Here is a 12633-nt window from a genome sequence, read left to right on the forward strand (position 1 = left end):
TTCCATCATCATTTACATTAGTATATAGAGAAAAATATTAAAATTCTTTTTAAAAACTTAGTGTTTTTGTTTACGAACACATCAAGGCATGTGATCATTCACGGTTCTCTGTGTATACCACATAGATGGGTGCTAGAAATTGAAGTAATGATCCATTGTCTTTATGTTAGTTTTGAAATGTAATTTCTATTGATTTGTATTTGTATATTGAAATGATTTGGCCTAAAATGGATATATCCAAGTCCCTGTACATTCCTAGGATGTGGACTTACATATAGTTGGGATTAACTTAAGAATGTTTTTTTTAGAGGGCAACAACTTTTTGTTTTGCTTTCTTATAATTAAGAACAAGTATATTTCATAGGAAGGAACTTACCGTTTGCTTGTAGGTTAATTTAGTAAAGCCATCCAACTTCAAGTCATGTAATATCATCTTCCAAGAATTTATGAATTGGTGTTCTGTAAGTGTATACCTTGTATCTTAATAAGGATATGTTCCATACTTATTCATAGTTTTCTTACTATCTTTTATCAGTAATGTTTATTATAGAGTTGACAGTGTACTCTAAGATTCCATAATACCAAAAGGAGCAGATTTAATAATACCTTGGATGATACCAGGAGATTTCAGGGACTATTCATTGCAAAATATGTCAAACAGTCACCAAAGACAAACTGACAAGATTAAACGTAGAAAATAGTCAGGTTAGTATTTGTGCAACACAAAAGGTGATTCCTTTATCCTCAGTTAAACATAAGACAGCAGTATAATGCTGTTATTTTTAAAGCTAACATGAGGAGAGGAACCAAGATGGCAGAGTAGAAGGACATGCTCTCATTCCCTCTTGTGAGAAAACCAGAATCACAACTAGCTGCTGGGCAGTCATCAACAGGAAGACACTGGAACTCATCAAAAAAGATATCCCACATCCAAAGACAAAGGAGAAGCCACAATGAGACGGTAGGAGGGGTGCAATCACAGTAAAATCAAATCCCATAACTGCTGGGTGGGTGACTCACAGACCGGAGAACACTTATACTACAGAAGTCCACCCACTGGAGTGAAGGTTCGGAGCCCCACCTCAGGCTTCCCAACCTGGGGGTCTGGCAACGGGAGGAGGAATTCCTAGAGAATCAGACTTTGAAGGCTAGTGGGATCTGATTGCAGGACTTGGACAGGACTGGGGGAAACAGAGACTCCACTCTTGGAGGGCACACACAAAGTAGTGTGTGCATTGGGACCCAGGGGAAGGAGCAGTGACCCCAGGGGAGACAGAGCCAGGCCTACCTGCTAGTGTTGGAGGGTCTCCTGCAGAGGCAGGGTGTGCCTGTGTCTAACCTTTGGGCCAAGGACACTGGCAGCAGAAGTTCTGGGAAGTACTTCTTGGCGTGAGCCCTCCCAGGGTCTGTCATTAGCCCCACCAAAGAGCCCAGGTAGGCTCCAGTGTTGGGCTGCCTCAGGGCAAACAACCAACAGGGAGGGAACCCAGCCCCACCCATCAACAGTTAAGCAGATTAAAGTTTTACTGAGCTCTGCCCACCAGAGCAGCAGTCAGCTCTACCCACCACCAGTCCCTCCCATCAGGAAACTTACACAAGCCTCTTAGCCTCATTCACCAGAGGGCAGATAGCAGAAGCAAGAAGAAATACAATCCTGCAGCCTGTGGAACAAAAACCACATTCACAGAAAGATAGGCAAGATGAATGGCACAGGGCTATGTACCAGATGAAAAGACAATATAAAACCCCAGAAAAACAACTAAATGAAGTGGAGATAGGCAACCTTCCAGAAAAAGAATTCAGAATAATGATAGTGAAGATGATCCAGGACCTCGGAAAAAGAATGGAGGCAAAGATTGAGAAGATGCAAGAAATATATAACAAAGACCTAGAAGAATTAAAGAACAAACAGATGAACAAAACAATAACTGAAATGAAAACTACATTACAGGGAATCAATAGCAGAATAACTGAGGCAGAAGAAAGGATAAGTGACCTGGAAGACAGAATGCTGGAATTCACTGCTGCAGAACAGAATGAAGAAAAAAGAATGAAAAGAAATGAAGACAGCCTAAGAGACCTCTGGGACAACATTAAACACAACAACATTGGCATTATAGGGGTCCCAGAAGGAGAAGAGAGAGAGAAAGGACCCGAGAAAATATTTGAAGCGATTATAGTCGAAAACTTCCCTAACATGCGAAGGAAATAGCCACCCAAGTCCAGGAAGTGCAGAGAGTCCCATACAGGATAAACCCAAGGAGAAACACAATGAGACACATAGTAATCAAATTAGCAAAAATTAAAGCAAAATTATTGAAAGCAGCAAGGGAAAAATGACAACATACAAGCGAACTCGCATAAGGTTAACAGCTGATTTCTCAGCAGAAACTCTACAAGCCAGAAGGGAGTGGCATGATATACTTAAAAGTGATGAAAAGGAAGAACCTGCAACCAGATTACCCTGCAAGGATCTCATTCAGCTTTGATGGAGAAATCAAAAGCTTTACAGACAAGCAAAAGCTAAGAGAATTCAGCACCACCAAACCAGCTCTACAACAAATGCTAAAGAAACTTCTCTAAGTTGGAAACATAAGAGAAGAAAAGGACCTACAAAAACAAAAACAAAACAATTAAGAAAATGGTCATAGGAACATATATATCGATAATTACCTTAAACATGAATGGATTAAATGCTCCAACCAAAAGACACAGGCTCACTGAATGGATACAAAAACAAGACCCATCTATATGCTGTCTACAAGAGACCCACTTCAGACCTAGGGACACATACAGGTGAAAGTGAAGGGATGGAAAAAGATATTCCATGCAAAAGGAAATCAAAAGAAAGGGGAGTAGCCATACTCGTAACAGATAAAATAGACTTTGAAATGAAGACTCTTATAAGAGATAAGGAAGGACACTACATAATGATCAAGGGATCAATCAAAGAAGAAGATATAACAATTATAAATATATATGCACCCAACATAGGAGCACCACATTACATAAGGCAAATGCTAACAGCTATAAAACAGGAAATCGACAGTAACACAGTAATAGTAGGGGACTTTAACACCTCACTTACACCAATGGACAGATTATGCAGACAGAAAGTAATAAGGAAACACAGTCTTTAAATGACACAATAGACCACATAGATTTAATTGATATTTATCGGACATTCCATCCAAAAACAGCAGATTACACTTTCTTCTCAAGTGTGCATGGAACATTCTCCAGGATAGATCACATCTTGGGTCACGGATCAAGCCTCAGTAAATTTAAGAAAATTGAAATCGTACCAAGCACCTTTTCTGACCACAACACGATGAGATTAGAAATGAATTACAGGGAAAAAAACGTAAAAAACACAAACACATGGAGGCTAAACAATACGTTACTAAATAACCAAGAGATCACTGAAGAAATCAAAGAGAAAATCAGAAAATACCCAGAGACAAATGACAATGAAAACACGACTATCCAAAACAATGGGATGCAGCAAAAGCAGTTTTAAGAGGGATGTTTATAGCTATACAAGCCTACCTCAAGAAACAAGAAAAATCTCAAATAAACAATCTAACCTTGCACCTAAAGGAACTAGAGAAAGAAGAACAAACAAAACCCAAAGTTAGCAGAAGGAAAGAAATCATAAAGATCAGAGCAGAAATAAATGAAATAGAAACAAGGTAAACAGTGCCAAAGATCAATAAAACTAAAAGCTTCGAGAAGATAAACAAACTTGATAAACCATTAGCCAGACTCATCAAGAAAAAGAGGGAGATGACTCAAATCAATAAAATTAGAAATGAAAAAGGAGAAGTTACAACAGACACCCCAGAAATACAACACATCCTAAGAGACTACTACAAGCGGCTCTATGCCAATAAAATGGACAACCTAGAAGAAATGGACAAATTCTTAGAAAGGTATAACCTTCTAAGACTGAACCAGGAAGAAATAGGAAATATGAACAGACCAATCACAAGTATTGTAATTGAAACTGTGATTGAAAATCTTCCAACAAACAAAAGTCCAGGACCAGATGGCTTCACAGGTGAATTCTATCAAACATTTAGAGAAGAGTTAACACCCATCCTTCTCAAAGTCTTCCAAAAAATTGCAGAGGAAGGAACACTCGCAAACTCATCCTATGAGGCCACCATCACCCTGATACCAATATCAGACGAAGATACTACAAAAAAAGAAAATTAGAGACCAATATCACTGATGAATATAGATGCAAAAATCCTCAGCAAAATACTAGCAAACAGAATCCAACAGCACGTTAAAAGGATCATACACTCAAGTGGGACTTATCCCAGGGATGCAAGGATTCTTCAATATATGCAAATCAGTCAATGTGATACACCATATTAACAAATTGAAGTATTAAAACCATATGATCATCTCAGTAGATGCAGAGAAAGCTTTTGACAGAATTCAACACCAATTTTTCATATAAACTCTCCAGAAAGTGGGCATACAGGGAACCTACCTCAACGTAATAAAGGCCATGTATGACAAACCCACAGCAAACATCATTCCCAATGGTGAAAAACTGAAACCATTTCCTCTAAGATCAGGAACAAGACAAGGATGTCCACTCTCACCACTATTATTCAACATAGTTTTGGAAGTCCTAGCCATGGCAACCAGAGAAGAAAAAGAAATAAAAGGAATCCAAATTGGAAAAGAAGTAAAACTGTCACTGTTTGCAGATGACATGATACTATACATAGAGAATCCTAAAGATGCCACCAGAAAACCCCTAGAGCTAATCAATGAATTTGGTAAAGTTGCAGGATACAAAATTAATGCACAGAAATCCCTTGCATTCCTATACTACACTAATGATGAAATATCTGAATGAGGAATTAAGGAAACACTCCCATTTACCATTGCAACAAAAAGAATAAAATACCTAGGAATAAACATACCTGGGGGACAAAAGAACTGTATGCAGAAAACTATAAGACGCTGATGAAAGAAATTAAAGATGATACCAGCAGATGGAGAGATATACCGTGTTCTTGGATTGGAAGAATCAATATTGTGATAATGACTATACTACCCAAAGCAATTTACAGATTCAATGCAATCCCTATCAAATTACGGAACTAGAACAAAAAGTCTTAAAATTTGTATGGAGACACAAAAGACCCCGAATAGCAAATCAGTCTTGAGGGAAAAAAGCGGAGCTGGTGGAATCAGACTCCCTGACTTCAGACTATACTACAAAGCTACAGTAATGAAGACAATATGATACTGGCACAAAAACAGAAACATAGATCAATGGAACAAGATAGAAAGCCCAGAGATAAACCCACACACCTATGGTCAACTAATCTATGAGAAAGGAGGCAAGGGTATACAATGGAGAAAAGACAGTCTCTTCAATAAGTGGTGCTGGGAAAACTGGACAATGACATGTAAAAGAATGAAATTAGAACACTCCCTAACACCATACACAAAAGTAAACTCAAAATGGATTCGAGACCTAAATGTAAGACCAGACACTATAAAACTCTTAGAGGAAAACATAGGAAGAGCACTCTTTGACATAAATCACAGCAAGATCTTTTTTGATTCACCTCCTAGAGTAATGGAAATAAAAACAAAAATAAACAAATGGGACCTAATGAAACTTCAAAGCTTTTGCACAGCAAAGGAAACCAATAAACAAGACAAAAAGACAACCCACAGAATGGGAGAAAATATTTGCAAACGAATCAGTGGACAAAGGATTAATCTCCAAAATATATAAACAGCTCATGCAGCTCAATATTAAAGAAATAAACAGCCCAATCCAAAAATGGGCAGAAGACCTAAATAGGCATTTCGGTAAAGAAGACATACAGAGAGCCAAGAGGTACGTGAAAAGCTGCTCAACATCCCTAATTATTAGAGAAATGCAAATCAAAACTACAACAAGGTGTCACCTCACACCAGTTATAATGGGCATCATCAGAAAATCTACAAACAACGAATGCTGGAGAGGGTCTGGAGAAAAGGGAACCCTCTTGCACTGTTGGTGGTAATGTAAATTGATACAGCCACTATGGATAACAGCATGGAGGTTCCTTAAAAAACTAAAAATAGAATTACCATATGATCCAGCAATCCCACTACTGGGCATATACCCAGAGAAAACCATAATTCAAATAGACATATGCACCCCAGTGTTCAGTGCAGCACTATTTACAAAGCCAGGTCATGGAAACAACCTAAATGCCCATCGACAGACGAATGGATAAAGGAGAGGTGGTACATATATACAATGGAATATTACTCAGCCATTAAAAGGAGCGAAATTGAGTCATTTGTTGAGACATGGATGGATCTAGCAACTGTCTCACAGAGTGAATTAAGTCAGAAAGAGAAAAGCCAATATCGTATATTAACACATGTATGTGGAACCTAGAAAAATGGTACAGATGAACCAGTTTACAGGGCAGAAATTGAGACACAGATGTAGAGAACAAACGTATGGACACCAAGGGTTGAAAGCCACAGCGGGGTGGTAGGGGCGGTGTGATGACTTGGGCGATTGGGATTGACATGTATACATTGATGTATGTAAAATTGATGACTAATAAGAACCTGCTGCATAAAAAAAAAAAATTAAATTTAAAAATTAAAAAGAGGGATTAAACAGCACTTTTATTTTCTCCGTAAGAGTTGAATAAATCAAATTCTCTTCCCAGTTGCTGTGATTCAGTTAGATTTTGTAGTTTGTAGGTTAAATGTATGGAGTCAATGAAATGTCACTAGAAATTTTAAGACTCATAATACATAAAAAAGACATTTTTAGCAAGACAATTTTTAGAATAATACTGTATCTTTTTATTAAATGTATTCTTCAATTTTTATAGAAAGAACAGTCAAAATTTTAAACTCAAGTTTGGCTCTTTAAAAAAATGCCATAGGGCTTATTTGTATTTTTCTCAGTAATACAGTTTATAGTGTTTATTTATAATATATACCACATTATAAAATATTCCATATAACTTTTACAAGGATCATGTTTACAGTGAAATGTTTGTAATATATTAAATGTGCTTTTCAAATAATTTTGACTATAATAAAACATTTGAGCAAAACACTCCTAAGCATATCATACCAGAATCCACTTTCTATGTCTCACCTTAAATTACTTTGAAATAAAGAGTAATAGCATGCTATATGATACATAGCCACAGTTCTAATGTATAAAAGATAAATTTAAAAGGAAAAATATATGCACCATTTTTGTCTCATGGAATCATTGCCTTTAATATAGATCACAATAAATAAAATGGTCTTAGCTTTTTTTTTTTTTTTTGGAAAAACAAACATGAACCTGTAGTGTTAACTGAACTTTCATATATGAAAGCCTGGAAATAATCTTTTTCCAAATTTGTCAGGCCTCTACAAGCATAGTGCTTAGCTAGATTCCTGTGCTTTAAGAAAGATGAAGATATTTGGAGAATTCTCAGAAAAACAGTTAAAATAGGACTTATAAAATGAGTTGGTTATGTTATTTATGAGATGGCTGGATGGTGCCTCACTAGATGGCCAGCTCTTACAGGGCCATATTAGATAGCTTCCATTACATTAACTTCTGTATTGGTTCTGTAGAGATTCCTATTTTTAACCTCTAAAAAGTTTCATTTCTCCACAAATTGTTTTATATTTCAAACAGATATAAGTTTAAAAAGATGAGTTTTCATACTTTTTAACTATGAACTTCTTTAATACACTTTGAAAAGGCTTATTATACAAATAAGACCATATTTTGTTTCATATATGGAAATACAAGAGAAACCACAGTGTACACAGCACAAATTTGGAGAGATTGGTCAGAAAGGCCAAAAAGACTCATATTTAGTTTGATTGATTAACCAGTAATATACTTTAATATTCAGTCTTTTTCCAAGGGATTTCATAGCCAAATATAGGAAATAAATGTGAAAATAACTAATTATAAGTCAATGAAATAAGTATACATATTACTATATTAGCACAGAGGAAGAAGTGGGGTGAGGTTATTTTGATTTCTTAACTTTGTTTTTGGTGGCAAAGGAGAGGAACGGCATGTCTGGAAAGGTTTCATAAGAGACAGGATACTTATTGAGGAACTTGAAATTTGAGTAGGAATTTGCTTGGTGAAAGGGAGAAAGACATTCTGAAGACAGACGACAAGGAAAAGAACTGAGGTAAAAAAAAAAAAAGTGCAAAATGGATTGATAAAACAGCCAGTAGTCAAATCTGGTCCATGGAGCCAGAGAAAGAGGGATGGAGAGCTAAAGAATGAGTTGAAACAGTACAGTGATTATTGGTTGCCAAAGTTTATGGAAGAGCAATGATTTATTCTTCAAAATGTGTATTTTAGGCTTGGAATTAGAAATACTCAGTTCTCATTTTCTTGGTTTCCCTCTTTGATTGTCCTCCCGTCCCCCTGTGTTTTATGGTGTTTTAAGCTTTAAACTTCAAAATAACATTGATTTTGATTAGCATAAATATCACATACACACTTTGTTTCCCATAGTTTTGGAAAACTCCTGTGTCATATGAAACCAATCAATTCAACAGCTAATTGTAATACTGCATATTCATTTAGTCGTTTAATTGTCTCTACTGAGATGAAAAGTTTCTATATTCAATTGCAACATTAAATCTTCTTTGAAAACATGTGTTTTTATTTTTTATGAATTTATTTATTATTTGTTTTGGGGTGTGTTGGTCTTTGTTGCTGCCCGCAGGCTTTTTCTAGTTGAGGCAAGCAGGGGCTACTCTTCGATGTGGTGTGCAGGCTTCTCATTGCAGTGGCTTCTCTTGTTGCAGAGCACGGGCTTTAGGCGCTTGGGCTTCAGTAGTTGTGGCACGCGGGCTCAGTAGTTGTGGCTCACGGGCTCTAGAGTGCAGGCTCACTAGTTGTGGTACATGGGCTTAGTTGCTCTGCGGCATGTGGGATCTTCCTGGACCAGGGCTTGAACCCATGTCCCCTGCATTGGCAGGTGGATTCTTAACCACTGCACCACCAGGGAAGTCCCAAAATGTATTTTTATAATTATACTGTAATAGAACTTTAAACTTCTTTATTTTAAAGTTTTTCATAAAATAGAATATTTATATGCTTATAAGACTCAATGCTTTGCCTCTTACAGAAGAGAGAAAAATTATCTATTTAGTCAAGATGTCCTGTTTTGTTTTTTAATCATGGTCCTATTAACTTATTACCTGCAGACATTTTTAAGAAGATAATAAATTTAATTACTTCTGCTGAAATGAATATTCATAATCATTTTTGGCACTATCAAATTGTCCCCAGCAAATTTACCATCGAGTTGATAAAGTACCAACACATAGGAACTTTAAAAAATAATATACTGATTAAATAATTCAGGGTTGTCCCCCTAAGATTATCTATGATTATTAAAATTACTCTTAGATTCAGAACCTTAGAGTGCCATTTGGATTGAAGAAAATGGAGGGATTTGAAAGGGATAGATTGATTAGAGTTTCAGTGATATTGGAAAACAGGGTTATAACTTGCAAGACAGACATACTTTAAGGTATTGAAGAGAAAAAAAAGGCAGGTTCAGGCCGGTGAGGAGAGGCAGCCACTTAGTTATTAAGGATGGAAACTAATCCTTTATGGAAAATCCAACTATACCTTAATGTCATCTTGCACTTAAGAAGGAAACAACCCAGAAAAGTGGCCTATAAAACATTTAAACTGTTGTTTGAAGTCACTGTACTATGTGTGGTGTTCACCAAAACGGCCACTGGAATTTCACCACAACATTCAGCGTATTGTTACACTGTTTATAAAACCAAGGCATAGTTACACTTGAACCATTAGAAGATGTGGAAGTCAGAAAGGGAAAGATAGAGGGATGTACCATATAAACTTAGGAAATAAAATTGGGAAAATTTCTCCAATGTTTTGTTTACTTGTATATGTTTATAAATCCTTTGAGGGCAAGGGAAGTATCTTCTTCACTGTAATGTCCCTAGCATTTAATGTAGTGCCACACATAGCGAGGATGAATATATAACTAAATAGTGATATTTTTGAGGGTTGAAGGGGCACTAAATGCACCAGACACTGAGTCTACCGTTGGCAACTGGGACTCTTCCAGGTAAACTAGGATGTATGGTCCCACTACACATAGACATTCAATAAGTCTTTTAGGGGGAGAAAGGAAGACAGGCATCAAAGTCTGAAGTCCAGTTGTCAAATGGGAATATAATATAAATCTCCTTTCTCATCCAACAGTAGCAAAGAGAGAAGGAGAGTACACAACTTCACTCTAAGGGTTATATATTTGGAAAAACAGTACATTGCATATTTCCAGTTTAATGCACATCTTTGTCATGGATGACTTTAATGATAGGATATTGAAAGCTAGTAGGAAATACATTGAGCATTTTCAAAAATGTCTTGCATCACGTGACTAAGGAGATATTTCCTGAGACAGAAAATGTTCTACCATTGCTAGAAATATTCCAAGATCTATTAAGTAAGCTGCTTGTAGATTTTTTTTTACTAGAGCAGGGTATGTGAGCAAAACATAAAATGATTCACAAATATAGCCCTAAAAATTACCTTTCTCTTTCCTTTCTCTTCTTTTGAAACCCCCTCTTCCCATTTAGACATAAAGGTTGGTGCTTATTCTTGTGGCTTTACACAGTAAGCCAAATTTTATAGCTCGCAAACTTCATAATGGAAAATAATCTAATTTGGGTTTATCTGCAGTAAAATAACTTTGACTTCTTTTGAGTGCCGTGAGTCTAATGTCACCAAATGCTTTAGTTTGGGCACATTTTAGTTGACAAGAGATTTATGACTCTGCATATTTATCTACAGTTCCATCTTCAGAATAAACTAGCAGCCTGATGGAAAATTACAAATAGTTAAGGAATTGAGAATGCCATTTTTGGTTTGTGAGCAGAGGACACCTTTTGCTTTAAATCTCTTGCCCATTATCCTTCATCTTCTCCTTACCCCTGCTAAGAGAATGAAAGCAGAAAGACTGGTCGAAAAGGAAAAAATAAGGATATCCATGTGTGGGACTTAATAAAGTGTCATCTCTGTATCTCTTTTATGAAAAATATTTTGAAAATGAATAGATATCTTATTTATAAACAGCTGTACAGAAATATGATAGTGTTGTATAAAATCCTTACACTGAATTCTTTGAGAATTGTCATTTAAAAGTATATGATAAATAAAAAAAAAACTATTCTATAGGAGAGGAATAAGAATTTTTAATATGGTGGGATTAGAAGGGAAAAAGACTATTTTCATTTTATATCTCATTGCAAAAAATTAAAAAGTATAAAGTTTCAGTAAAACAGAAATTTATATAAGACATGATTGTGTGTAAAAGTACAACATTAAACCTCACTTGAAGTTTAAGAGGAAATTTCATAAATACCTTGGTTTTTTTTTAAGAATAACATTTACCCTTACATAGGTCACCTATCAGTTAGAAAATACTGTTTTGGGGGTTATTATAGCTCTAGATGCAAATCTTCATTATTATAAATCACAATTCGATTATTTTATGAATATTTTAAAAGAGTCAGCAGTAATATCCATGGGATCTTTTTATTTTGACTACCAGTCTGTTTTTCTGTAGCTCCTCTTAAATTCTCTCAGGTTGGTTTATAAATCAAAGGACATATGCATTTCAGTTTTTTTTTTATTTGCTCTAAGGATCTTTTAAATTCATTTTTGAAATAACTTGAAATTTGACATAGTGCTGATATCAGTTCTGTCATCTCTCTCCCTTAAAGAAATTTTTCTGAATGTAACAAATCATACTGTATCTCATTCCAGAGCTTATCCTGAGCAACCAAAACTTTTGCCAGCCTTGTAATTTATATTTACATATATGGTATACAATAATATACAAAATAAGTGTATACACATATTTATGTGTGTATTTTATATATATACACATATATATTTGTGTGCATTTATATGTGTATATGTGTGTGTGTATATATATATGTATGCAGTTATAACACATATATAAATCCCACCATAAGTGTTTGGCAGAATACAAGGAAAATGTTTTCATGATGGATTAGGTTTCTTCAGTAGATCCTTAATTAGCCATGTAATCCTACATAGTAATTATCTTTTATCAGGCTCAGATAAGAAAGATATTTAATAAACTGGAGCATAGCTGTGGACAATTGCCTGAGGCATGATTTTCTAGTTTAAAATGAAGTGTGCTTTTTAAAGTTAGTAAGTATGTGCTTTCATCAACATAAAGTTGAATGCTTATGATTGTTGATGTTGCATACCTCTGGCTTGTAGGTAAATTAGAACTATAAATATACCATTGCTAACTGGAAGGAGAAAAAAAAAAAAAAAAAAGTTAATTAAACCCAGAAGTTCCCTGGGCCTTAGGATCTATCCTGGGTCTTCACTTTACTGGAACAAATGCATATATCTGTATATGTAAACAAATTTGTGGTGTAATTATTCTATTTGTGACTGTGTTGTTCCTTATTTAAGTATCTGTTATACTTTCTGAACAATTAATAAATGCAAGACAGATTTAATATCACTAGACAAAATGATTTTGTTGAATTTAATAGGAAAAAATCATTCATCATGTGAATAATTTG

The 12633-nt window shown here is 35.4% G+C and overlaps 1 protein-coding gene across 3 annotated transcripts in view; it reads left to right on the forward strand.

The window, feature by feature from the left end:
• Nucleotides 1-12633, forward strand: part of TBCK (TBC1 domain containing kinase) — a 236479-nt gene that overhangs the window by 92164 nt on the left and 131682 nt on the right. The window lies entirely within an intron of this gene.

This window comes from Lipotes vexillifer, unplaced genomic scaffold (genome assembly GCF_000442215.2).
Source record: "Lipotes vexillifer unplaced genomic scaffold, Lipotes_vexillifer_v1.1 scaffold22, whole genome shotgun sequence".
Classification (NCBI taxonomy): domain Eukaryota; kingdom Metazoa; phylum Chordata; class Mammalia; order Artiodactyla; family Lipotidae; genus Lipotes; species Lipotes vexillifer.